We start from the raw sequence: 27,945 nt of genomic DNA on the forward strand, positions 1-27,945 counted from the left end.
AGCGATTCTCCTCACGTTCCTTCAGTGACCATAGCCCAGGTCTACAGACAAGGGGAGACCAGTATCTCTAAGGCTAGTCTGGTGCGTTCTCCATGGATCGGACATTTTTCAGCACATCCCACAGATGACAATGAACTTGATATCTGGGCATCTGGAGACGGGTCATCACCTTCATCTCTTTGTGATGTTCCTCAGTCCTGGACAGTTTTTGCAGTGTATCCTGACATTATTCTGCTGAAAGAGGGCAACGCTATTAGGGGGCACTACTGCCATGAAGGGTGGTACATGTCACATCCACATGATGCCAGGATACAAGGTTTTTTAGAAGAACATTGCCCAGAGCATCGCACTGCTCTCACCAGATTGTCTTCTCCCATAGTGCTGTCTGTCCCCCAGGTAAGTGGCACGCACATGCACTTCGCCATCCACATGATGTAATGGGATTCTTCAGATCATGTTTATTCTACCATTGCTCCTTTTCAGATGCTCAGGGGCCCATTGTGGGCATCTCAGCACAGTTGGTGAGGAGCAGAATAATGTTATTTCCCCTGATAACTTAACCTAGAAGATCTACAGGAGGCCATGTATTCAGTCACTGTGTGCTTGTGTCTCCACAGATGGATCCAGGAGGAGAAATCCACCAGAGAGATGTCCCCGTCCTCTGTATTCCCAGGACTGTACAGAGGAGAAGGTCCCAGAGAATCCTCAGGTAGATGGAGCTGAGCCCTATACACATCTATATAGGGGGGTCCTGCAGTCATAGAGGGGTCATAGATTGTGGGGGTCTCTTATGTGGACCTGTTAGATTTCCCACCTGTCTGCTGTATTGTACTGAATTGTTACAGATGACAAATCAGGGGGAAGATCTGATTGGTATTAAAGTGGAGGATGAAGAAGAGAGAATGAAAGGCGATCCCCCGTGTAAGAGTGAGGAGGAGGAGGAGGACATTCCAGGAGATGTCACCACAGGTATGGAATCATGAATGGAGAAGGTGACTTCAGATTCTGATGAAGTCTTCTCCTTATCCAGCTGACATCTGCCGACCACATGACTTCCCCTCACAGAACGTGACAGTTATTTCTTTTAAACTCCCTTTATGACAGAACGCCAAAGAGAACAGCAAAACACAAAACAAAATGAGACAATAGCTGGGCTTTTTATGTTGTTATAAAAATAAAAGCTAAACAATATGAAATGTACAACTCCTGTCACAAAACACAAGTCCTCGTACGGCCACAGACATAAATATAAAAGTTTTAGGTCTTGGAATATAACAATGAGAATACAAAAAAAAGGTAATTTAATGACAACCAGCTTAGTCATTAAGTGGTTAAAGCTGTTTGGTTGTTGTGTTTTTCCTTCCTTTCGGTGCACTCCTGTCCTCAGCTCCATGATGATCAGGAAGCTCCGATGTCACATGTGATTATTGTACAGACACAGACGTCTCAGTGATGGTCACCTGCACTCACAGGACACGTCATTACATCCACCTTCTTAATTCTTGATAGGACCCTCTTTCCCCTTAGAACATCCTGAATTCTTAGTGTAATGGACCCAACAAGGTGCTGGAGACCTTTATTACAGGTTCTGATTGATGACCTCACTCTGTCTATTCCACTGCATCCTGAAAATGTCTATAAACCGAGATCTGGTGACTGTGCGGCTATAAGTCTATACAGACCGCGTTGTCCGTGAATTCAGCCTGAGATGTGGGCTTTACCTTGTGACAGAATATTTTTCTAAAAGTAGATGTTGCTCATGATCAGGTTCTCAGATGATCACAGCCTTAACCCTTTGAGGTCATGACGATTTTCCATTTTTGTTTCTCACTCTGTGCCTTCCCAGCGTCCATCTGTTCCTTAAGTGACATGGTCCTTTCAGTGTACCTCCTCCCCCGCTGCTGCTGTCTCACACAAGCTTAGTCCAGGCTGCAGTAAAATAACAGCAGAAGGAATTAGAAGGTGTAATCACACACTGAACCTGCTGCTGGAGGAAGGAGGATCTCTCACTGTAGAACCTGGGAGACTGCATCTTGTACTGAGCAGTGTGTGTTTTTCAGCAGCAGGTACTGACTTAATCATTATCCAAGTTAGGCCTCAAGACCTGTTTAAAATGTCGGACACTGACTTATAGGATAACTACCTGTCAGGAATAAGGACCGCCTTATTCCTAGTTATTATAATGTTTGCTGTGATAATATGTTTTATGGTTATGTGATGTGGTGTAACATGTTCTGGTGTGATTCACATATATATATATATACAGTATGTATTTATGTATTTGTGTTGCCAGGCCAGCAGCCATTGATGAATTGGCTTAAGGCTGCATATAGGCCGAGATGTCTGCCTCATACCTGGGAAAACAGCAGCCTGCTCCCCAGGGGGTAGTTAGCACAGAGATGCTAACGAGGATTGGCCCTTTTGCTGGTCACACTCGGGACAGGGGACAGCAGACTCCGGTGCCTTGTGTCAGCATTGGGGCTTCCTAACCAGAGCATGAACCATAATCCGTAATCCTTCATAACTTGTTCAGGCGGGATCGGATGTCCCCAAAATCTAGCTCATCATATCTGGTATGATGGGGGCATCGCATGGACACCAGACATGGCGTATCAACTCGCCTTTATCTTCTTAAAATAAGGATCTCACCTTCCGAGCGTCCTGGACGTGTAGCGTTTGATATGCTAGGACTCGGAACGATGTGATATGAATTATGAAGAAGGGCTGGGGTCTGTATCTTCACCGGGGCAACTGGGAAACTTTATTTTTGATATTTTCATACCTGTTCCCTAGTTGGCCAGGGGGCTGGCTGCATGGGTAATGAAGCTTGGCCCAGAGGGGCTGAGCTAGAGGTGGGAGGGAAAATCCCCCTCAGGCCTGCCCCTGGAGGAAAGGCATAAACATGCAATCCCTGGGAGATCCAATCAAATTGGTTTGTGCACCATTACTCTGCCCAAAATCTACTGGGAGGAAAGGACTTTTGCCACAAAAATGTTAAGTATTAGAACTTTCTTTGTTTTCTCCTTTTTATTTTACAATTGTTTGCCATTTATGTATGTTTCTTGTTAATTATTTTTTGTAACCAAGAACTGTCTATTTTTTATACATTAAACCTAAAAGTTTGATGGTTTGTCTTGTAACCTTAAGAACCTGTTAGCTCCATGAAGAGTGTGTTTGCAGTCTTAGGCTGTATGTTGTTTTTCAGTAGGGCTTGCTATTGTGTGGGTGTCTGCTTGTGAGTGGAACACTCAGGGGTGTCCTGTCGACCTTATAACTGATGGGTGGTGGCAGTGAAAGTTTTGTTTTAGTGCGTGGGTGTGCTTGCAGGCTTCAGTTGGCGATTTATGCTCAAGTTACGGCCCGGCATAGGTCATAACAGCATGTGAGAGCGTTAGGTGAATCGGCCTGATGGGCTTGGGCAACCCTTGTCACGTGACGTGGTGGGCTGGTCTGGTCCCCGGTAAGTGACACTACCATACATCTGGTGGCATTAGAGACAGAGCTGGTTTATACCATATATCCAATAATGGCCTAATAGGGATGTTATAGGTTTGTCCACTCTGTAGTTTGAAAAATAATCACAAATTCCAATTTTTATTTTCACAGAGAATTGCAGTAAAAATATTAAGGGCAAAGCTATATTATCACTAAATTATAAAGAAGAAGATGATGTCCTGCAGCGCTCCTCAGGAGAAAACCTCATTACCATTAATGTACACCCAGGACTTCACAGCACAGATCTGTCATATAATCCTCCTCATCATGAGGAATCTTCTACTGACCAATCACAGATTGTTCCCGCAAGTACAAGTCAGAAAGGGGATAAAAGGTTTCAGGGTGGTAAAGATTCTACAGAACAATCAAGACTTTCTACACACAGAAGAATTCACACAGCAGAGCAGGAATGTGGGAAAGGCTTTACAGATAAATCAAAACTTGTTACACATAAGAGAATTCATACAGGAGAGAAACCATATTTATGTTCAGAATGTGGGAAATGTTTTACAAGTAAATCATATCTTGTTAAACATAATAGAATTCACACAGGAGAGAAGCCATATTCATGTTCAGAATGTGGGAAATGTTTTACATATAAATCCAGTCTTGTTAAACATGAGCGAATTCACACAGGAGAGAGGCCATATTCATGTTCAATGTGTGAGAAATGTTTTACATATAAATCAAAACTTGTTATACATGAGAGAATTCACACAGGAGAGAAGCCGTATTCATGTTCAGAATGTGAGAAATGTTTTACAGATAAATCAAAACTTGTTGCACATAAGAGAATTCACACAGGAGATAAACCATATTCGTGTTCAGAATGTGAGAAATGCTTTACAGATAAATCAAAACTTATTACACATAAGAGAATTCACACAGGAGAGAAACCATATTCATGTTCAGAATGTGGGAAATGTTTTACATATAAATCAGATCTTGTTAAACATGAGAGAATTCACACAGGAGAGAAACCATATTCATGTTCAGAATGTGGGAAATGTTTTACATATAAATCAATTCTTGTTAAACATGAGAGAATTCACACAGGAGAGAGGCCATATTCATGTTCAGAATGTGATAAATGTTTTACAGATAAATCAAAACTTGTTACACATAAAAGAAATCACACAGGAGAGAAGCCGTATTCATGTTCAGAATGTGAGAAATGTTTTACAGATAAATCGGATCTTGTTACACATAAGCGAATTCACACAGGAGAGAAACCATATTCATGTTCAGAGTGTCAGAAATGTTTTACTACTAAACAGAAACTTAAGAAGCACCATAGAATTCACACAGGAGAGAGGCCATATTCATGTTCAGAGTGTGAGAAATGTTTTACTACTAAAGATAAACTTAAGAAACACCAAAGAATTCATACAGGAGAGATGCCATATTCATGTTCAGAGTGTGAGAACTGTTTTTCTACTAAAGAGAAACTTAAGAAGCATCAGATAATTCACACAGGAGAAAAGCTGTTTTGATGGAGGAGAAACTTTGGGCCTTAAACATGGATTTAAAATTATATTTTTTAATATGGGAAATGTTATAAGATCAACAAAGATTTTTAAACCAATGCTATTCACAGACTAGTCGTGCAGCTATTTTAGCTGTTAAAAAGCAGCCAAACTGTAGAAAAGTCACAGTCAAGTTGCAGTGGCACATGACTTGCATTGCTTTCTGTGATGGCAAATTTGCATATTTCCTGGCAACCAAATATCCAAATGTTGGATTTATTTTTTGACTGTGGAAGCATATTGGATATCGCATTGTGATTCTATTTCTTTGAGGTCAATTGTGACTGAGATCCAAGTATTGTGGATATAAGGAAGAAAAGAAGAGCCTTGTTACTTCCAGAGCAGTGAAGATGGATTGTCCCCATGAACCTTGCTTCTTATCACTGTATTCACACCTCCACCCACACTGCGGGAGAGTCCAGAGTGACATGAGGAGAAGTAACTACGCTCCATTTAGTAGTTTTATAATGTATATGGACATATTAATATTTCATCTTCATCCGACCAGTATTTACAGATAAAATAAAATCTTCCATTTGCTCCACGACAGCGTCACTATTGTCACTGACAGACATTGTCTTCTTGGCTCATATTATACTTTCTCCTAGCGTTGTGACATTCATTGCCCCTACAGACTAACCCTTCTATGTGGAGACAGTGATATTGGTGGCATCTAGCTCACTAATATTGCCTCAGATCTGGATAAATTGGAGGCTTGGGCAGAGAAGTGGCAAATTAGGTTTACCACATTGCCCAGCTAATTCAGATTAGAATACTAACCACTACATATAAGGCCGTCCACAATCTGTCTCCCACCCTTCCCCCGCAGGCGGAACATCGCACTGCTGGCTGTGGGAGGAACGCCAAGAGCCCAGGAATTGGCCTCCTGCACCACCAGCAGCACGATGTGTGTGGGAGCGAGTCGTCAAGGAAGCAGGTAAGTATTTCTTTTTTTTGTATGTGGATAGGGCACTAGAGGCCACAACAATGTGAGGCAGCATGAAAGTGGGCATAACTTCAATGAGGGGGTACAAACTAGGCAAACCTACTTTGAGTGGGCACAAAGATGAGCTCAACTACTGTGAGGGGTACAGAGGTGGCATAACTACTGTGAGGGGACACAAGGATGGGCATATCTACTGTGACATGCACAAAGGTGGGCATAGCTACTGTGAGGGGGCACAAAGTTGGGCATAACTACTATGGAGGGGCACAAAGATGGGCCTAACTACTGTGATGGGAACAAAAGTGAGCATAATTACAGTGAGGGGCCACAAGGTGGACATAAGTATTGTGAAGGCTACAATGTGGGCATAACTACTGTGAAGGGGTACAATGTGGACATTAGTGACAGGCACAAAGATGGACATAACTATAGTGAGGGGCCACACAGAGGATATAACTATAAAGGGGTCACAGTGTGGGCATTACTACTGTGAGGGGGCACAATGTGGGCATTTATTCTGTAAAGGATGCAAAATGTGGGCATAATTACTGAGATGGTGCACAATGTGGGCATTAGTACTATGGTGGTAGCACTAAGAGTAAATGCCCCAGATGACCTTATTATACACTGCTCAAAAAAATAAAGGGAACACAAAAATAACACATCCTAGATCTGAGTTAATTAAATATTCTTCTGAAATACTTTGTTCTTTACATAGTTGAATGTGCTGACAACAAAATCACACAAAAATTAAAAAATGGAAATCAAATTTTTCAACCCATGGAGGTCTGGATTTGGAGTCACACTCAAAATTAAAGTGGAAAAACACACTACAGGCTGATCCAACTTTGATGCAATGTTCTTAAAACAAGTCAAAATGAGGCTCAGTAGTGTGTGTGGCCTCCACGTGCCTGTATGACCTCCCTACAACGCCTGTGCATGCTCCTGATGAGGTGGCGGACGGTCTCCTGAGGGATCTTCTCCCAGACCTGGACTAAAGCATCTGCCAACTCCTGGACAGTCTGTGGTGCAACGTGACGTTGGTGGATAGAGCGAGACATGATGTCCCAGATGTGCTCAATTGGATTCAGGTCTGGGGAACGGGCGGGCCAGTCCATAGCATCAATGCCTTCTTCTTGCAGGAACTGCTGACACACTCTAGCCACATGAGGTCTAGCATTGTCTTGCATTAGGAGGAACCCAGGGCCAACCGCACCAGCATATGGTCTCACAAGGGGTCTGAGGATCTCATCTCGGTACCTAATGGCAGTCAGGCTACCTCTGGCGAGCACATGGAGGGCTGTGCGGCCCTCCAAAGAAATGCCACCCCACACCATTACTGACCCAATGCCAAACCGGTCATGCTGGAGGATGTTGCAGGCAGCAGAACGTTCTCCACGGCGTCTCAAGACTCTGTCATGTCTGTCACATGTGCTCAGTGTGAACCTGCTTTCATCTGTGAAGAGCACAGGGCGCCAGTGGCGAATTTGCCAATCTTGGTGTTCTCTGGCAAATGCCAAACGTCCTGCACGGTGTTGGGCTGTAAGCACAACCCCCACCTGTGGACGCCAGGCCCTCATATCACCCTCATGGAGTCTGTTTCTGACCGTTTGAGCAGACACATGCACATTTGTGGCCTGCTGGAGGTCATTTTGCAGGGCTCTGGCAGTGCTCCTCCTGTTCCTCCTTGCACAAAGGCGGAGGTAGCGGTCCTGCTGCTGGGTTGTTGCCCTCCTACGGCCTCCTCCACATCTCCTGATGTACTGGCCTGTCTCCTGGTAGCGCCTCCATGCTCTGGACACCACGCTGACAGACACAGCAAACCTTCTTGCCACAGCTCGCATTGATGTGCCATCCTGGATAAGCTGCACTACCTGAGCCACTTGTGTGGGTTGTAGACTCTGTCTCATGCTACCACTAGAGTGAAAGCACCGCCAGCATTCAAAAGTGACCAAAACATCAGCCAGGAAGCATAGGAACTGAGAAGTTGTCTGTGGTCACCACCTGCAGAACCACTTCTTTATTGGGGGTGTCTTGCTAATTGCCTATAATTTCCACCTGTTGTCTATCCCATTTGCACAACAGCATGTGAAATTGATTGTCACTCAGTGTTGCTTCCTAAGTGGACAGTTTGATTTCACAGAAGTGTGATTGACTTGGAGTTACATTGTGTTGTTTAAGTGTTCCCTTTATTTTTTTGAGCAGTGTATATTGGGATGGCTCAGTCTTACAGGGCAGCACAGCGCCACCTCTTAGGTATTTATCATCCCTTTCCTATGTGATTATTCTTTTTTTCTCTATCACCACAGGGACCTTGATCCGGATACAGCAGACATCTCGCCGACACCCCGGATGAGGTAGGATCTTTTGTTTATTGCAAGGAGTATTGGTACTACTGTGTATCCTATGATAGATTTTATTAGGTAAGTGGGGTACTGGGTGAGTATAGTTAGGCATTGGGGGGAGTTGGAGGAGTGGCTTAGTGCAAAAAATTGCTGCTTAACTACCCCCTCTTTGTGTAAATTTTACTCACGGTTGGGTGGCGGGCACAAATCTGAATCCTAGCCCCAGGTGCAGGAAAGCCTAGCTGCACCTCTGAGTCCTACCACTTTACAAATCACTATTTAGTCTCCACATGGCGTATTTTATACATTTCTAGGCTCCTGTGAACAAGACAGACATGGCAGAGCTGGAGAGGGTTCAGAGAAGGGCAACTAAAGTAATAACTGGAATGGGGGGACTACAGATCCCAGGAAGATTATCAAAATTAGGGTTATTCACTTTAGAAAAAAAGATGACTGAGGGGAGATCTAATAACTATGTATAAATACACTACTCACAAAAAGTTCGGGATATCTGATTGTGGGTGAAATTTGGGTTCAATGTTTCTGTACTTTTTGCACAACTTCTCTAATGAGGAGCTTAACGGCAAAATTCATGACGGGTGTTTGATCCATGAATCACCCAATAAATTTCCTGGTTCAATTAGAATTAGTATTTTTTTTATCAAATCTTTATTTTAATTTTGACAAATATTATCATCAATGGCATGACATTTGCAGGTATACAAAACAATGAACATTAAAGAAATACTCCAAAATCCTTAATAATCACATACTTTGGTCAAATGCAATTACTTTAAAATGCAGGAATAAATGATACGTGGTGAAAGAGGCGACACAATTCTTGGCTTGTTCGGGTAGACTGGAGTAGACTTGTAGTATAAACTCACTGCCGTAAGAAGTGCTCATTTTGGCTTCAACCTAGTTCTCCCATTAGCTCTTGGTATGTTATACTTTGGTATAAGTGGGAAGAGAATGCAAGATATTACGTCCAGTTCCATTACTGAGGGCTCAATTAATGTGACCTTATACAGGTCCTTCTAAAAAAATTTGCATATTTTGATAAAGTTCATTATTTTCTGTAATGTACTGATAAACATTAGACTTTCATATATTTTAGATTCATTACACACAACTGAAGTAGTTCAAGCCTTTTCTTGTTTTAATATTGATGATTTTGTCATACAGCTCATGAAAACCCAAAATTCCTATCTCAAAAAATTAGCATATTTCATCCGACCAATAAAAGAAAAGTGTTTTTAATACAAAAAAAGTCAACCTTCAAATAATTAAGTTCAGTTATGCACTCAATACTTGGTCGGGAATCCTTTTGCAGAAATGACTGCTTCAATGCGGCGTGGCATGGAGGCAATCAGCCTGTGGCACTGCTGAGGTGTTATGGAGGCCCAGGATGCTTTGATAGCGGCCTTAAGCTCATCCAGAGTGTTGGGTCTTGCGTCTCTCAACTTTCTCTTCCCAATATCCCACAGATTCTCTATGGGGTTCAGGTCAGGAGAGTTGGCAGGCCAATTGAGCACAGTAATACCATGGTCAGTAAACCATTTACCAGTGGTTTTGGCACTGTGAGCAGGTGCCAGGTCGTGCTGAAAAATTAAATCTTCATCTCCATAAAGCTTTTCAGCAGATGGAAGCATGAAGTGCTCCAAAATCTCCTGATAGCTAGCTGCATTGACCCTGCCCTTGATAAAACACAGTGGACCATCACTGACTGTGTGTACTTGACACTGGACTTCAGGCATTTTGGCATTTCCCTCTCCCCAGTCTTCCTCCAGACTCTGGCACCTTGATTTCCGAATGACATGCAAAATTTGCTTTCATCCGAAAAAAGTACTTTGGACCACTGAGCAACAGTCCAGTGCTGCTTCACTGTAGCCCAGGTCAGGCGCTTCTGCCGCTGTTTCTGGTTCAAAAGTGGTTTGACCTGGGGACTGCGGCACCTGTAGCCCATTTCCTGCACACGCCTGTACATGGTGGCTCTGGATGTTTCTACTCCAGACTCAGTCCACTGCTTCCGCAGGTCCCCCAAGGTCTGGAATCGGTCCTTCTCCACAATCTTCCTCAGGGTCCGGTCACCTCTTCTCGTTGTGCAGCGTTTTCGGCTACACTTTTTCCTTCCCACAGACTTCCCATTGAGGTGCCTTGATACAGCACTCTGGGAACAGCCTATTCGTTCAGAAATTTCTTTGTGTCTTACCCTCTTGCTTGAGGGTGTCAATGATGGCCTTCTGGACAGCAGTCAGGTCGGCAGTCTTACCCATGATTGCGGTTTTGAGTAATGAACCAGGCTGGGAGTTTTTAAAAGCCTCAGGAATCTTTTGCAGGTGTTTAGAGTTAATTAGTTGATTCAGATGATTAGGTTAATAGCTCGTTTAGAGAACCTTTTCAAGATATGCAAATTTTTTGAGATAGGAATTTTGGGTTTTCATGAGCTGTATGGCAAAATCATCAATATTAAAACAAGAAAAGGCTTGAACTACTTCAGTTGTGTGTAATGAATCTAAAATATATGAAAGTCTAATGTTTATCAGTACATTACAGAAAATAATGAACTTTTTTACAATATGCTAATTTTTTGAGAAGGACCTGTACAAATATCTCAACCAACGTAGCTCCTATACCATTCAGACCATTTTTCCCAGACTAAGAGAAACCTGTCATGAGATAGAGTCTCCCAGCTAGTCAGTTCTTCCAACTGATAAATCTCCTGGACCTTAAAAACCCATTCCCTCAGACTGGGTATCTCCTTGGATAGCCAATATTTTGGAATAAGTAGCTTTGCTGCAGCGATCAATTGTGCAGGTAATGAGTTGTTGGCCAGTTTGTAATGACTATCAGATAAATTGAGAAGGGCTACTAATGGAGTGATGGGGGAGTTAATCTTGCATATCTTTTGGACCTCCTTTGATACTGAGTCCCAATATTTTGTAATTTGTGGACATGACCACCATATGTGATGCATGGTACATTTAGCTTCCCCACACCTCCAGCATTCGGCAGATACTGAGGGCGTAATAGAGTGCAACTTATCCGGTGTTTTGTACCATCTCGTGACTATCTTAAAAGCATTTCCCTGGATCTTAATGCATCTTGAATAGCCATGAGAGTGAGCAAGTATTCTTTCTATGGTGTTTTCATCTAGAGATTGTCCAATCTCCTTTCCCCACTGAACAACAAACGACGGTTTGGAGTCAGAATCTATCTCTTGTATTTTGTTGTAGAGTCTCGAGACAGTACCCTTTGTGTGTACTGATTGATTCAATATTGCGTCGTACCAAGTGGGGGTATAACTACTCGTAGTGTTCATCAAATACTGGGTGCATACCTTACTAAACTGAGCATAATGGGTTGTAGCCCATGGAATGTATTTGAACCTGGCTTTCAGAGTGTGGATAGTGGGGACCCTCCTGTTCTCTAATATATCGCCAATCGCCGCATCTCCCAATCACGCCCACAGTCCCATATCATCTTGAAAATCAGCTTGGAGTAAATAGGGTAGGTACCCAATAATAGTGAAGGGCGATAGGCAACTTGAGGGATGTAAATGTCTCGATAATTTAAACCAGCTGTCAAACATACCCCGTAAGGAGCTAGGGAGGTTACCTCCACGAGAGGGTTTTTTACATAAATCCCATAACATGGCCAATTTTTTGGGCCCCATTATCTTCCTAGCAATTTGGCAGCCTAACTTAGTAACTCGGGGGTTTGCTATCTCTGAGTGTAATCTCATTTGAATTGCGCCATAACATCCACTGATATCTGGCAATCCAAAGCCTCCTTTATGTTTAGGTAAAATCTGTCTCTTATAGGCTAATCTGGGTTTAGCCTGGTTCCAGACAAATGTGGAGAACGTTTTCCGTATTTGTGCCAAATAGTGCTGAGGTAAAACTACAGTTAAAGTCTGCATCAAGTACAAAAGTTTAGTAGGATATACGTTTTCAGCACATTCTTCCTCCCTAACCACGTCAAAAAGGGGATTTTCAGTTCCTTCAATTGGACTCTAATATCTGGTAATAATTGGGGATAGTTTTGTAAAAACAGCTGATCAGGGTTTCTAGTTATGTGAACTCCCAAGTAACCTATACTATCTGGTTGCCATTGAAAGGGGTAATTTGCCTTGAGGTGGGCTATGGTGGTTTGGGAAGTGTTAATTCCTAATGCTACACATTTAGATACGTTTATTTTGAAATTAGACAGATCTCCAAATACATCCAATTGTCTCAATAGTGCCGGAAATGCTACTAGTGGGTTAGATAGTAATAGAAGCATGTCATCGGCGAATGCCACTACTTTGTGGGTCTGAGAGCCTATGCTAAGTCCTTGAATGTCACTATCCTGTCTTATGGCCTGAAGGAAGGTCTCCAGACACAGAATAAATAAAGTTGGTGACAATGGACAACCTTGACGGGTCCCATTTCTTATTTCAAAATGAGGCGTGAGATTACCATTTATACGTATCCTCGCCGTGGGTGAGGAGCACAGAGACAGCACAGCGGCCACAAACTGGGGGGGAAAGCCAAATCTGTATAAAGTGGCTTCCATGAACTGCCAGTCCACCCTATAAAAAGCCTTTTCGGCATCAGTACTCAGGAAAGTGAGCCCCTTTCCATGCGATAAGGCATACTGCTGAGCTTGTATTACCTGAAATGTGCTGTCTCTGCACTCTCTGCCCCCCACAAACCCGGATTGTTCTGGCGAGATTAAGTCTTTGAGCAAGGACGCGACCCTATGAGCCAAAATAGAGAAATATCTTGGCAAAAGACAACTTTTCCCATTTTTTTATACAAAGTTGGCATTTGACCAAGATATTTATCTCACCCAGCATGGGTATATGTAAAATGACACCCCAAAACACATTCCCCAACTTCTCCTGAGTACGGCGATACCACATGTGTGGCACTTTTTTGCAGCCTAGGTGGGCAAAGGGGCCCACATTCCAAAGAGCACCTTTCGGATTTCACCGGTCATTTTTTACACATTTTGATTTCAAATTTCTTACCACACATTTGGGCCCCTAGAATGCCAGGGCAGTATAACTACCCCACAAGTGACCCCATTTTGGAAAGAAGACACCCCAAGGTATTTCGTGATGGGCATAGTGAGTTCATAGAAGTTTTTATTTTTTGTCACAAGTTAGTGGAATATGAGACTTTGTAAGAAAAAAAAAAAGAAAAAAAACTAACTTGTGACAAAAAATAAAAAGTTCTATTACCACCCAGCAATCCTCTGTACGATCATCCTCAACGCACGTTTTCCAGTGATCACCACCTCAAAGAATTGGAAGTTTCCCCCGATGTATCTTTGCCTTGGCACCGTCTGAAAAGACCTACCCATTCATCCATCAAGTTCATCTTGGGTGAGAACGTTCCTCTCTTACACTGGTTTTCTTTCCGTGCTCTTGTGTTTTTGGCCCACGCGGGCTTGTCCATATGTGTTTTGTGATTGTCCTTTTTCGTGCCACTTATTCTAAATTATCTATGATTAAATGTTAAGTTTTATTCCCTTTGGTCCCATTCAGGGGATCAGTCCATTTGCATTTTGAAATTTTGGGATTATTTTTGGTCAAGGCTTGAAGCTAGACCTTGTGCACATTTCTGTCTTAGTTTACTGTCTGGTTTTGCCAATAAGACATCACCAAGACACAAAGTCAATCAAAATGCCACTTCTGAAACCACGTCCACCGCATGTTTTCAGAGAGGGCCAATATTAATTCAGTAAGCCACAGCAAATACAGGAGGACTTCCTTCTGCCCACTCCATTCTAGCCTGATCTGTATAGAAGAGACTAGATTACTGACTCCAAGAGGAGGACCTCCTTCTAACATCTCTGCAGTTTATATTACTGATTCCAGAAGGAGAACCCCCTTTCACCTGCATACATATGTCCCAGAGCACACCGCTTCATAATTTACTATAATGCTGTGCACGTCGGGACTACTGTTCCGGACTTGTAGGGTCATGGGAAACGATTGATGCCGCTCTGGGATATATGGCCTGCTCACGGACCCTATGTCTCGGAAGGCATACATGCAGTTGTTAGCAGGAGGTCCTTCTTTATTATCAGTAATACAGGTCCTTCTCAAAAAATTTGCATATTGTGATAAAGTTCATTATTTTCTGTAATGTACTGATAAACATTAGACTTTCATATATTTTAGATTCATTACACACAACTGAAGTAGTTCAAGCCTTTTCTTGTTTTAATATTGATGCTTTTGGCATACAGCTCATGAAAACCCAAAATTCCTATCTCAAAAAATTAGCATATTTCATCCGACCAATAAAAGAAAAGTGTTTTCAATACAAAAAAAGTCAACCTTCAAATAATTAAGTTCAGTTATGCACTCAATACTTGGTCGGGAATCCTTTTGCAGAAATGACTGCTTCAATGCGGCGTGGCATGGAGGCAATCAGCCTGTGGCACTGCTGAGGTGTTATGGAGGCCCAGGATGCTTCGATAGCGGCCTTAAGCTCATCCAGAGTGTTGGGTCTTGCGTCTCTCAACTTTCTCTTCCCAATATCCCACAGATTCTCTATGGGGTTCAGGTCAGGAGAGTTGGCAGGCCAATTGAGCACAGTAATACCATGGTCAGTAAACCATTTACCAGTGGTTTTGGCACTGTGAGCAGGTGCCAGGTCGTGCTGAAAAATTAAATCTTCATCTCCATAAAGCTTTTCAGCAGATGGAAGCATGAAGTGCTCCAAAATCTCCTGATAGCTAGCTGCATTGACCCTGCCCTTGATAAAACACAGTGGACCAACACCAGCAGCTGACATGGCACCCCAGACCATCACTGACTGTGGGTACTTGACACTGGACTTCAGGCATTTTGACATTTCCCTCTCCCCAGTCTTCCTCCAGACTCTGGCACCTTGATTTCCGAATGACATGCAAAATTTGCTTTCATCCGAAAAAAATACTTTGGACCACTGAGCAACAGTCCAGTGCTGCTTCTCTGTAGCCCAGGTCAGGCGCTTCTGCCGCTGTTTCTGGTTCAAAAGTGGCTTGACCTGGGGAATGCGGCACCTGTAGCCCATTTCCTGCACACGCCTGTACACGGTGGCTCTGGATGTTTCTACTCCAGACTCAGTCCACTGCTTCCGCAGGTCCCCCAAGGTCTGGAATCGGTCCTTCTCCACAATCTTCCTCAGGGTCCGGTCACCTCTTCTCGTTGTGCAGCGTTTTCTGCCACACTTTTTCCTTCCCACAGACTTCCCACTGAGGTGCCTTGATACAGCACTCTGGGAACAGCCTATTCGTTCAGAAATTTCTTTCTGTTTCTTACCCTCTTGCTTGAGGGTGTCAATGATGGCCTTCTGGACAGCAGTCAGGTCGGCAGTTGTACCCATGATTGCGGTTTTGAGTAATGAACCAGGCTGGGAGTTTTTAAAAGCCTCAGGAATCTTTTGCAGGTGTTTAGAGTTAATTAGTTGATTCAGATGATTAGGTTAATAGCTCGTTTAGAGAACCTTTTCATGATATGCAAATTTTTTGAGATAGGAATTTGGGGTTTTCATGAGCTGTATGGCAAAATCATCAATATTAAAACAAGAAAAGGCTTGAACTACTTCAGTTGTGTGTAATGAATCTAAAATATATGAAAGTCTAATGTTTATCAGTACATTACAGAAAATAATGAACTTTATCACAATATGCAAATTTTTTGAGAAGGACCTGTATAAGCTGCAGAGTTGTTAGAAGGAGGTTCTCCTCCTGGAGTCAGTAATCTAGTCTGTTCATTATAGAATCGGCTACAATTGAGTGTTAGAAGGAGGTCCTCCTGTATACTCAGAAATGTAACCTGCAGAGTTGTTAGGAGGTCCTACTGTATACTCAGAAATGTAACATCCAGAGGTGTTAGAAGGAGGTCCTCCTGTATACTCAGAAATGTAACATCCAGAGGTGTTAGAAGGAGGTCCTCCTGGAATCGGCAATCTTGCCTGTTCACCATAGAATCAGCTAGAATGGAATTGTTAGAAACAGGTCCTCCTCCTGGAGTCAGTAATCTAGCCTTTCCCCCCTATACAGGATCCAGCGCTGAATCGCTCCTCTGCGCCTCTACAGGATCCAGCGCTGGAGCGCTCCACTGCGCCTCTACAGGATTCAGCGCTGAAGCGCTCTTCTGTGCCTCTACAGGATCCAGCGCTGGAGCGATCCTCTCCCCTGGCTTTCGTGACTGGACACCCCTCTCCTGTTCAGGAATAAGATCTATGGGGGGCAAAAACACAAACAGGTCACCACAGCCACATAAGTAGAACATTTAAGATGAGGCATTAAACTCCAAACCACCACATGAAGCCCAAACCTAGGAGCCACATTCCAGACATACCTGCCGTACAAGTCCCTGTAACTGCCCCGAGCTAATTCACAGCAACACCCCCTACTCCAGACGGTGTAGCTCCTATAGCCCATACACATATTACAACTGACGGCCCCTGCCTTTACAGATTCCACTAAAACTCCTAGGACCACTCCTCATGCCACCCCACTCTAGAAGACAGCAGAACAAGTACCCCTGCATGGATCCCATACACCCACATTGCCAGGGCCACTCGTCATGCCACCCCTCTCCCACAGACAGCAGCACGAGAACCCCTTGTTTGCTCTGCATGGGTCCCACACACACAGTATTTTTCTTCCCACACAAACATACTGCCCCCACAGAGCCTGGGCTCCCCACATGTCGCCGCACTTATGACTCCTGATCTCCTTGTCTGATCTTAATGGCTACCACACAATACTCCCTGCTGTAGATATTTGGCCCCAAAAAAATAATGTACAAATCCGATGGATGGAAAAATGTACACTATAAAGGACTATATCAACTGTAGGACAACAGGGGTGGTATACGCGATTCAGTGCGAGTGCCCCAAGCTGTACATTGGGAAGACTACTCAAGAATCGAGGCGGAGAATATCAAAAACCTTAGTAGTTTAAATACGAATGAAGAAACGCCACTGTCCAAACATATAAAAAATCTGCATAAAGGGAACCCCTCTGGTCTGAAGATATGGGGGATACATAAGTTAAGAGAGGCCCTAGACAGGGAGACATAGATAAGAGGCTGCAACAAGAGGAGACGAAGTGGATCTGTCGCCTTAAATCCCTTTCACCAGGAGGAATAAAGAGGGATTTACATGTGCCTCTTTTTTATAAATTGATAAAAATACATGTGTATTGACCAACACATTAAAAAGATAAATAAAAAAATCAAGCTAGAATTGAGAAATAATAATATAAAAAGAGAAAATTGAAATAGACAAATTTTAGTAAGGTAGGGGAACTATATGTAAAAGATAAATAAATATAGAATAAATATGGGAAACGGGTAAAATGGTGATTTCCCTATATAAAAATGAAATTACACCTTTGATAGAATGATGTGTGGCTCCTCACTGACCATATCTGGCTTCCATGAAGAACGTAAAAAGAAAAAGAAAAGAAATGCAATTATATAGACAAAATAAAATAAATAAATAAATATAATTAGAATAGCTTTCTAAAATAAAAAATATATAAAAAATGAATAATATAATGAAAACATTTATACTTACCAGCTGCTGCATAGTTGGGATACATCATATTGACTGGTGCCCTGTGGAGGACACACATGTATAGGGTTAAAATCATAGTTTTGAAATACCACAAAATATCAAATAAATAAATAAAAGAAAAACAGAATACATAAAAAAGAGAAAAAAAAATTGAAAATGTAATATTTGATGATCAACTTAGGGCTCTTTCACACTTGCGTTGTTGTCTTCCGGCATAGAGTTCCGTCGTCGGGGCTCTATGCCGGAAGAATCCTGATCAGGATTATCCTAATGCATTCTGAATGGAGAGAAATCCGTTCAGGATGCATCAGGATGTCTTCAGTTCCGGAACGGAACGTTTTTTGGCTGGAGAAAATACCGCAGCATGCTGCGCTTTTTGCTCCGGCCAAAAATCCAGAACACTTGCCGCAAGGCCGGATCCGGAATTAATGCCCATTGGAAGGCATTGATCCGGATCCGGCCTTAAGCTAAACGTCGTTTCGGCGCACTGCCGGAGCCGACATTTAGCTTTTTCTGAATGGTTACCATGGCTGCCAGGACGCTAAAGTCCTGGCAGCCATGGTAAAGTGTAGCGGGGAGCGGGGGAGCAGCATACTTACCGTCCGTGCGGCTCCCGGGGCGCTCCAGAGTGACGTCAGGGCGCCCCAAGCGCATGGATCACGCGATCGCATGGATCACGTCATCCATGCGCATGGGGCGCTCTGACGTCATTCTGGAGCACCCCGGGAGCCGCACGGACTGTAAGTATACCGCTCCCCCGCTCCCCGCTCCTACTATGGCAACCAGGACTTTAATAGAGTCCTGGGTGCCATAGTAACACTGAAAGCATTTGGAAGACGGTTCCGTCTTCAACTGCTTTCAGTACACTTGCGTTTTTCCGGATCCGGAGTGTAATTCCGGCAAGTGGAGTACACGCCAGATCCGGACAACGCAAGTGTGAAAGAGGCCTTAGTACATATCATGTCCCCTCCATTCCCTAGCCTTCCAGCCCCCTTCCTCTGTGGAGTATAAACTGGTGAAAATGGAATATATATACAGTACAGACCAAAAGTTTGGACACACCTTCTCATTCAAAGAGTTTTCTTTATTTTCATGACTATGAAAATTGTAGATTCACACTGAAGGCATCAAAACTATGAATTAACACATGTGGAATTATATACATAACAAACAAGTGTGAAACAACTGAAAATATGTCATATTCTAGGTTCTTCAAAGTAGCCACCTTTTGCTTTGATTACTGCTTTGCACACTCTTGGCATTCTCTTGATGAGCTTTCAAGGTAGTCCCCTGAAATGTTTTTCACTTCACAGGTGTGCCCTGTCAGGTTTAATAAGTGGGATTTCTTGCCTTATAAATGAGGTTGGGACCATCAGTTGCGTTGAGAAGTCAGGTGGATACACAGCTGATAGTCCTACTGAATAGACTGTTAGAATTTGTATTATGGCAAGAAAAAAGCAGCTAAGTAAAGAAAATGAGTGGCCATCATTACTTTAAGAAATGAAGGTCAGTCAGTCAGCCGAAAAATTGGGAAAACTTTGAAAGTAAGGGCTATTTGACCATGAAGGAGAGTGATGGGGTGCTGCGCCAGATGAACTGGCCTCCACAGTCACCGGACCTGAACCCAATCGAGATGGTTTGGAGTGAGCTGGACCGCAGAGTGAAGGCAAAAGGGCCAACAAGTGCTAAGCATCTCTGGGAACTCCTTCAAGACTGTTGGCAGACCATTTCAGGTGACTACCTCTTGAAGCTCATCAAGAGAATGCCAAGAGTGTGCAAAGCAGTAATCAAAGCAAAAGGCGGCTACTTTGAAGAACCTAGAATATGACATATTTTCAGTTGTTTCACACTTGTTTCTTATGTATATAATTCCACATGTGTTAATTCATAGTTTTGATGCCTTCATAGTCATGAAAATAAAGAAAACTCTTTGAATGAGAAGGTGTGTCCAAACTTTTGGTCTGTACTGTACATATACACTCACCTAAAGAATTATTAGGAACACCTGTTCTATTTCTCATTAATGCAATTATCTAGTCAACCAATCACATGGCAGTTGCTTCAATGCATTTAGGGGTGTGCTCCTGGTCAAGACAATTTCCTGAACTCCAAACTGAATGTCAGAATGGCAAAGAAAGGTGATTGAAGCAATTATGAGCGTGGCATAGTTGTTGGTGCCAGACGGGCCTGTCTGAGTATTTCACAATCTGCTCAGTTACTGGGATTTTCATGCACAACCATTTCTAGGGTTTACAAAGAATGGTGTGAAAAGGGAAAAACATCCAGTATGCGGCAGTCCTGTGGGCAAAAATGCCTTGTGGATGCTAGAGGTCAGAGGAGAATGGGCCGACTGATTCAAGCTGATAGAAGAGCAACGTTGACTGAAATAACCACTCGTTACAACCGAGGTATGCAGCAAAGCATTTGTGAAGCCACAACACGCACAACCTTGAGGCGGATGGGCTACAACAGCAGAAGACCACACCGGGTACCACTCATCTCCACTACAAATAGGAAAAACAGGCTACTATTTGCACAAGCTCACCAAAATTGGACTGTTGAAAACTGGAGAAATGTCCGAATTTGGCGTAAACAGAATGAGAACATGTATCCATCATGCCTTGTTACCACTGTGCAGGCTGGTGGTGGTGGTGTAATGGTGTGGGGGATGTTTCCTGGGCACACTTGGGCATCGTTTAAATGCCACGGGCTACCTGAGCATTGTTTCTGACCATGTCCATCCCTTCATGACCACCATGTACCCATCCTCTGATGGCTACTTCCAGCAGGATAATGCACCATGTCACAAAGCTCGAATCATTTCAAATTGGTTTCTTGAACATGACAATGAGTTCACTGTACTAAAATGGCCCCACAGTCACCAGATCTCAACCCAATAGAGCATCTTTGGGATGTGGTGGAACGGGAGCTTCGTGCCCTGGATGTGCATCCCTCAAATCTCCATCAACTGCAAGATGCTATCCTATCAATATGGGCCAACATTTCTAACGAATGCTATCAGCACCTTGTTGAATCAATGCCACGTAGAATTAAGGCAGTTCTGAAGGCAAATGAGAAATAGAACAGGTGTTCCTAATAATTCTTTAGGCGAGTGTATATAATTAAATATTAAAAATAAAATAACCAGAATAGATCAAAGACATTGGAACATGAATCATTATGACAGGGACATCTAATCTGGAGGTCATTTCCATAAACAAATCCATTTGTAATTCTTGATATGTTGAATGAAAATATAATCTGTGTACGTGTGGGCACCTAACAGAGCATCAGCCAATATATCGGAAGATCGCTAATCCATAATAAATGAATAAGCATATGCATAGCCTAAAGGGGACAGAAGCGAGAGAGAACTTAGGCCCCTTTCAGACGGGCGAGTATTCCGCGCGGATGCGATGCGTGAGTTGAACGCATTGCACCCGCACTGAATCCGGACCCATTCATTTCTATGGGGCTGTGCACAGGAGCGGTGATTTTCACGCATGCTCTATTTTGTGCATTTTTCACGTAACGCAGGCCCCATAGAAATGCATGGGGTTGCGTGAAAATCGTGCGGATGCGGTGCGATTTTCACGCACGGTTGCTAGGAGACGATCGGGATGGAGACCCGATCAATATTATTTTCCCTTATAACATGGTTATAAGGGAAAATAATAGCATTCTGAATACAGAATGCATAGTAAAATAGCGCTGGAGGGGTTAAAAAAAAAATAAAAATTTTTTTTACTCACCTTAATCCACTTGATCGCGCAGCCGGCATCTCTTCTGTTATCTTTCATTGCTGTGTGCAGGAACAGGACCTGTGGTGACGTCACTCCGGTCATCACATGATCTTTTACCATGGTGATGGATCATGTGATGGACCATGTGATGACCGGAGTGACGTCACCACTAGAGATGTCGCGAACATAAAATTTTCCGTTCGCGAACGGCGAACGCGAATTTTCGCAAATGTTCGCGAACGGGCGAACCGCCATTGACTTCAATGGGCAGGCGAATTTTAAAACCCACAGGGACACTTTCTGGCCACAATAGTGATGGAAAAGTTGTTTCAAGCGGACTAACACCTGGACTGTGGCATGCCGGAGGGGGATCCATGGCAAAACTCCCATGGAAAATTACGTAGTTGACGCAGAGTCGGGTTTTAATCCATAAAGGGCATAAATCACTTAACATTCCTAAATTGTTTGGAATAACGTGCTTTAAAACATCAGGTATGATGTTGTATCGATCAGGTAGTGTAACGGTTACGCCCGCTTCACAGTGACAGACCAAACTCCCTGTTTAACGCACCGCAAACAGTCCATTTGCACAACAGCAAACTCCCCATTTGCACAAGGTTGGATACCAAGCTAGCCATGTCCTGTTCCTTGTCCTCACTGATGTCATTGAAGGTCTCTTCCTCCACCCAGCCACGTACAACATCAAGGGTCCCCGAAAGGTGACAACAAGCCCCCTGGGACGCCTGCTGTGTTTGGTCTTCCACCTCCTCAAAGTCACCTTCCTCCTCTGACTCCTCTCTCTGCATTGCCTCTCTCTGCATTATTATAAGCTGTGTTAAGTAGTACTATTCCTATCAGGGGACGTGTATGGAATAGATTTTAGGAACCGGGAGATGGAAAAAGATGCTTGGTCGGTCCTTCTACTTCAAATTTGGGGCACTGCGCGTGCGCCGTGTAATGTACTGTGCCACCAGATATGAGTGATGTGTTTAAGTAGTACTATTCCTATCAGTTTAATCCCTGTTACGTCCCCTATCAGGGGACGTGTATATGGAATCGATTTTAGGAACCGGGAGATGGAAAAAGATGCTTGGTCGGTCCTCTTAATTCCAATTTGGGGCACTGCGTGTGCGCTGTGTAATGTACTGTGCAATCCCAATATGTGTGGTGTGTTAAGTAGTACTATTCCTATCAGTTTAATCCCTGTTACGTCCCCTATCAGGGGACGTGTATGGAATAGATTTTAGACAGCCGCAAAGAGTTGTCAATAGTTGACACACTCATGACATAAATTTTATACCTCTATGCGTCAATCTTGGTGTAGTGATGACTGTGCTCGTGCGCACGTTTGGGAGATTGCAGGCGATGGGGGTTTTACAAAGCCTATGGTCGTGCTGAGGTAGTTCAGTGACAGTTAAGTGACCCAGAAAACAATGATTCTGGAGTGTGGGCCCATTGTTGGCCTAGTAGGCTTTAATGATCACCTTAGATGATCACAAAGAAAATTAATGTTTTTTCTATGCAAAATTATCCAGCCGATCGCTTTTGGTCTGTTCACAATGAAGCAACGACCTTATCATCTGGGGTGTGCCAACATTGCCATTGCCAACACACTCATAGAGGTGGTCGCTTCATTGTGATACGCAAGCCCCTTCACCACAACAAGGTAATGATCACGAAGGGGAATTGACACATGTATGTGCCTTTTTTTTTGTTTGGTTTTTGAAGCCACAGTGCAGCACCAGAGGCCAGAAAAATTAGGCATGTACACATGCCTGAAAAATTAGGTATTGTTGCAGCCGCTGCTGTAGCAGCGGCCAGAAAAATAGATGTTTGTTTCCCAGGCAGAAAGTGCCCTAAAACATTGCGGCTTGAACCCTAGTTGGTGGCGGATAAGTCACGCAAGTCATCCGGCATTCAGAGATAAAATACAGCAGCGTGTGGACCATTTTTAGCCCAAGGCATCTCATCAGGCCTTTTTTAGTCTAATGTATTGCCCACTGTCAGTCCCTTCGGGATTCATCCCTCATTCATCTTAATAAAGGTGAGGTAATCTAGACTTTTTTGACCTAGGTGACTTCTCTTCTCAGTGACAATAACTCCTGCTGCACTGAAGGTCCTTTCTGACAGGACACTTGAAGCGGGGCAGGCCAGAAGTTCTATCGCAAATTGGGATAGCTCAGGCCACAGGTCAAGCCTGCACACCCAGTAGTCAAGGGGTTCATCGCTCCTCAGAGTGTCGATTTTCTGCAGTTAAGGCGAGGTAGTCTGCTACCTGTCGGTCGAGTCGTTCTTTGAGGGTTGACCCAGAAGGGCTGTGGCGATGCGTAGGACTTAAAATGCTCCGCATGTCCTCCATCAACAACACGTCTGTAAAGCGTCCTGTCCTTGCCGGCGTGGGAGGAGGAGGATTACTTTCACCTCTTCCCCTGTTAGATTCCCGTTGTGCTGTGACATCACCCTTATACGCTGTGTAAAGCATACTTTTTAATTTATCTGTGCCACCAGATATGAGTGATGTGTTTAAGTAGTACTATTCCTATCAGTTTAATCCCTGTTACGTCCCCTATCAGGGGACGTGTATATGGAATCGATTTTAGGAACCGGGAGATGGAAAAAGATGCTTGGTCGGTCCTCTTAATTCCAATTTGGGGCACTGCGTGTGCGCTGTGTAATGTACTGTGCAATCCCAATATGTGTGGTGTGTTAAGTAGTACTATTCCTATCAGTTTAATCCCTGTTACGTCCCCTATCAGGGGACGTGTATGGAATAGATTTTAGACAGCCGCAAAGAGTTGTCAATAGTTGACACACTCATGACATAAATTTTATACCTCTATGCGTCAATCTTGGTGTAGTGATGACTGTGCTCGTGCGCACGTTTGGGAGATTGCAGGCGATGGGGGTTTTACAAAGCCTATGGTCGTGCTGAGGTAGTTCAGTGACAGTTAAGTGACCCAGAAAACAATGATTCTGCAGTGTGGGCCCATTGTTGGCCTAGTAGGCTTTAATGATCACCTTAGATGATCACAAAGAAAATTAATGTTTTTTCTATGCAAAATTATCCAGCCGATCGCTTTTGGTCTGTTCACAATGAAGCAACGACCTTATCATCTGGGGTGTGCCAACATTGCCATTGCCAACACACTCATAGAGGTGGTCGCTTCATTGTGATACGCAAGCCCCTTCACCACAACAAGGTAATGATCACGAAGGGGAATTGACAGATGTATGTGCCTTTTTTTTTGTTTGGTTTTTGAAGCCACAGTGCAGCACCAGCGGCCAGAAAAATTAGGCATGTACACATGCCTGAAAAATTAGGTATTGTTGCAGCCGCTGCTGTAGCAGCGGCCAGAAAAATAGATGTTTGTTTCCCAGGCAGAAAGTGCCCTAAAACATTGCGGCTTGAACCCTAGTTGGTGGCGGATAAGTCACGCAAGTCATCCGGCATTCAGAGATAAAATACAGCAGCGTGTGGACCATTTTTAGCCCAAGGCATCTCATCAGGCCTTTTTTAGTCTAATGTATTGCCCACTGTCAGTCCCTTCGGGATTCATCCCTCATTCATCTTAATAAAGGTGAGGTAATCTAGACTTTTTTGACCTAGGTGACTTCTCTTCTCAGTGACAATAACTCCTGCTGCACTGAAGGTCCTTTCTGACAGGACACTTGAAGCGGGGCAGGCCAGAAGTTCTATCGCAAATTGGGATAGCTCAGGCCACAGGTCAAGCCTGCACACCCAGTAGTCAAGGGGTTCATCGCTCCTCAGAGTGTCGATTTTCTGCAGTTAAGGCGAGGTAGTCTGCTACCTGTCGGTCGAGTCGTTCTCTGAGGGTTGACCCAGAAGGGCTGTGGCGATGCGTAGGACTTAAAATGCTCCGCATGTCCTCCATCAACAACACGTCTGTAAAGCGTCCTGTCCTTGCCGGCGTGGGAGGAGGAGGATTACTTTCACCTCTTCCCCTGTTAGATTCCCGTTGTGCTGTGACATCACCCTTATACGCTGTGTAAAGCATACTTTTTAATTTATTTTGGAACTGCTGCATCCTTTCCGACTTACGGTTATTCGGTAACATTTCAGGCACTTTCTGCTTATACCGGGGGTCTAGTAGCGTGGACACCCAGTACAGGTTGTTCTCCTTCAGCCTTTTTATACGAGGGTCCCTCAACAGGCACGACAGCGTGAAAGACCTTATTTGCACAAGGTTGGATGCCGAGCTACTCATGTCCCGTTCCTCGTCCTCAGTGATCTCACTGAAGGTATGTTCTTCCCCCCAGCCACGTACAACACCACGGGTACCAGATAGGTAAAAACGAGCACCCTGGGATGCCTGTTGTGGTTGGTATTCCTCCTCCTCCTCAAAGCCACATTCCTCCTCTGACTCCTCTTCCTCACAGTCCTCTTCCAGCGTTGCCGTAGGTCCAGCAAGCGATGCTGATAAGGCTGTTTCTGGTGGTGATGGTGACCACAACTGTTCCTCTTCATGCTCATCTATGGCCTGATCCAGCACTCTTCGCAGGGCACGCTCCAGGAAGAAAACAAATGGGATGATGTCGCTGATGGTGCCTTCGGTGCGACTGACTAGGTTTGCCACCTCCTCAAAAGGACGCATGAGCCTACAGGCATTGCACATGAGCGTCCAGTAACGTGGCAAAAAAATTCCCAGCTCCACAGAGGCTGTCCTAGCACCCCAGTCATACAAATACTCGTTGACGGCTTTTTCTTGTTGGAGCAGGCGGTCGAACATTAGGAGTGTTGAATTCCAACGTGTCGGGCTGTCGCAAATCAAGCGCCTCACTGGCATGTTGTTTCGCTGCTAGATATCCGAAAAGTGCACCATGGCCGTGTAGGAACGCCCTGAAATGGCCACACACCTTCCTGGCCTGCTTCAGGACGTCCTGTAAGCCTGGGTACTTATGCACAAAGCGTTGTACGATCAGATTACACACATATGCCATGCACGGCACATGTGTCAACTTGCCCAAATTCAATGCCACCAACAAATTGCTTCCATTGTCACACACCACTTTGCCGATCTCCAGTTGGTGCGGAGTCAGCCACTGATCCACCTGTGCGTTCAGGGCGGACAGGAATGCTGGTCCAGTGTGACTCTCTGCTTCAGGCAAGTCAACCCCAAGACGGCGTGACACTGCCGTATCCGGGATGTGGAATAGCCCCTGGGGAGCTGGGGGGGGGGTGCCGTTGATGTGGAGCAAGATGCAGCAGCAGAAGAGGACTCAGCCGAGGAGGTTATGGAAGAGGATAGAGTAGGAGGAGTAGAGGAGGTGGCAGCAGGCCTGCCTGGAAGTCGTGGCGGTGTTACCAACTCCTCTGCAGAGCCACGCATTCCATGCTTGGCAGCCGTCAGCAGGTTTACCCAATGCGCAGTGTAGGTGATATACCTGCCCTGACCGTGCTTTGCAGACCAGGTATCAGTGGTCAGATGGACCCTTGCCCCAACACTGTGTGCCAGACATGCCATTACTTCCTTTTGCACAATCGAGTACAGGTTGGGGATTGCCTTTTGTGCAAAGAAATTTCGGCCAGGTACCTTCCACTGCGGTGTCCCAATAACTACAAATTTTTTTAACGCCTCAGACACCACCAGCTTGTATGGTAAAAGCTGGCGGGCTAAGAGTTCAGACAAACCAGCTGTCAGACGCCAGGCATGGGGGTGACTTTGTGACATTGGCTTCTTACGCTCAAACATGTCCTTGACAGACACCTGACTGTGGGCAGATGAGCAGGAACTGCTCAAGGCGAGAGACGGAGTGGCGGATGGTTGAGAGGGGGCAAGGAGGACAGCAGTGGTTGACGTGGCTGAAGATGCTGGATCAGGAGGTGGATGGCGGCTTTGAGTTTGTGTGCTGCTTGTACTCATGTGTTGATCCCATAGGCGTTTGTGATGTGCGATCATGTGCCTTCGCAAAGCAGTTGTACCTAGGTGAGTGTTGGACTTCCCACGACTCAGTTTCTTTTGGCACAGGTTGCAAATGGCATCGCTGTTGTCAGAGGCAGACACACAAAAAAAATGCCACACTGCTGAGCTTTGCAATGACGGCATTCTGGTGGTGGAAACAGCATGCATTGATTGGCGTGCTGTCTGGCTGACCCCGGGTGCCGATACATGCTGTCTGACTGTGCCACTAGCTCCTTGCGACGACCTCCCCCTGCTTCCAACTCGTCTCCTCCTCCTCTCTGTCTCCCCATCAGAACTTTCCCCCTGTTCTTCTTCTCTTCGAGCGGGCACCCACGTGACATCCACGGACACATCGGCATCATCAACCGCTTCACTTGTATCTGACAACTCAGCAAAGGAA

At 44.4% G+C, this 27,945-nt stretch overlaps 1 pseudogene; it reads left to right on the forward strand.

The window, feature by feature from the left end:
- Nucleotides 1–902: 902 nt before the first annotated feature.
- LOC120990656 overlaps nt 903–27,945 on the forward strand; it is a 45,029-nt pseudogene continuing 17,986 nt past the window's right edge.

Source organism: Bufo bufo, chromosome 2 (assembly GCF_905171765.1).
Source record: "Bufo bufo chromosome 2, aBufBuf1.1, whole genome shotgun sequence".
Lineage (NCBI taxonomy): Eukaryota > Metazoa > Chordata > Amphibia > Anura > Bufonidae > Bufo > Bufo bufo.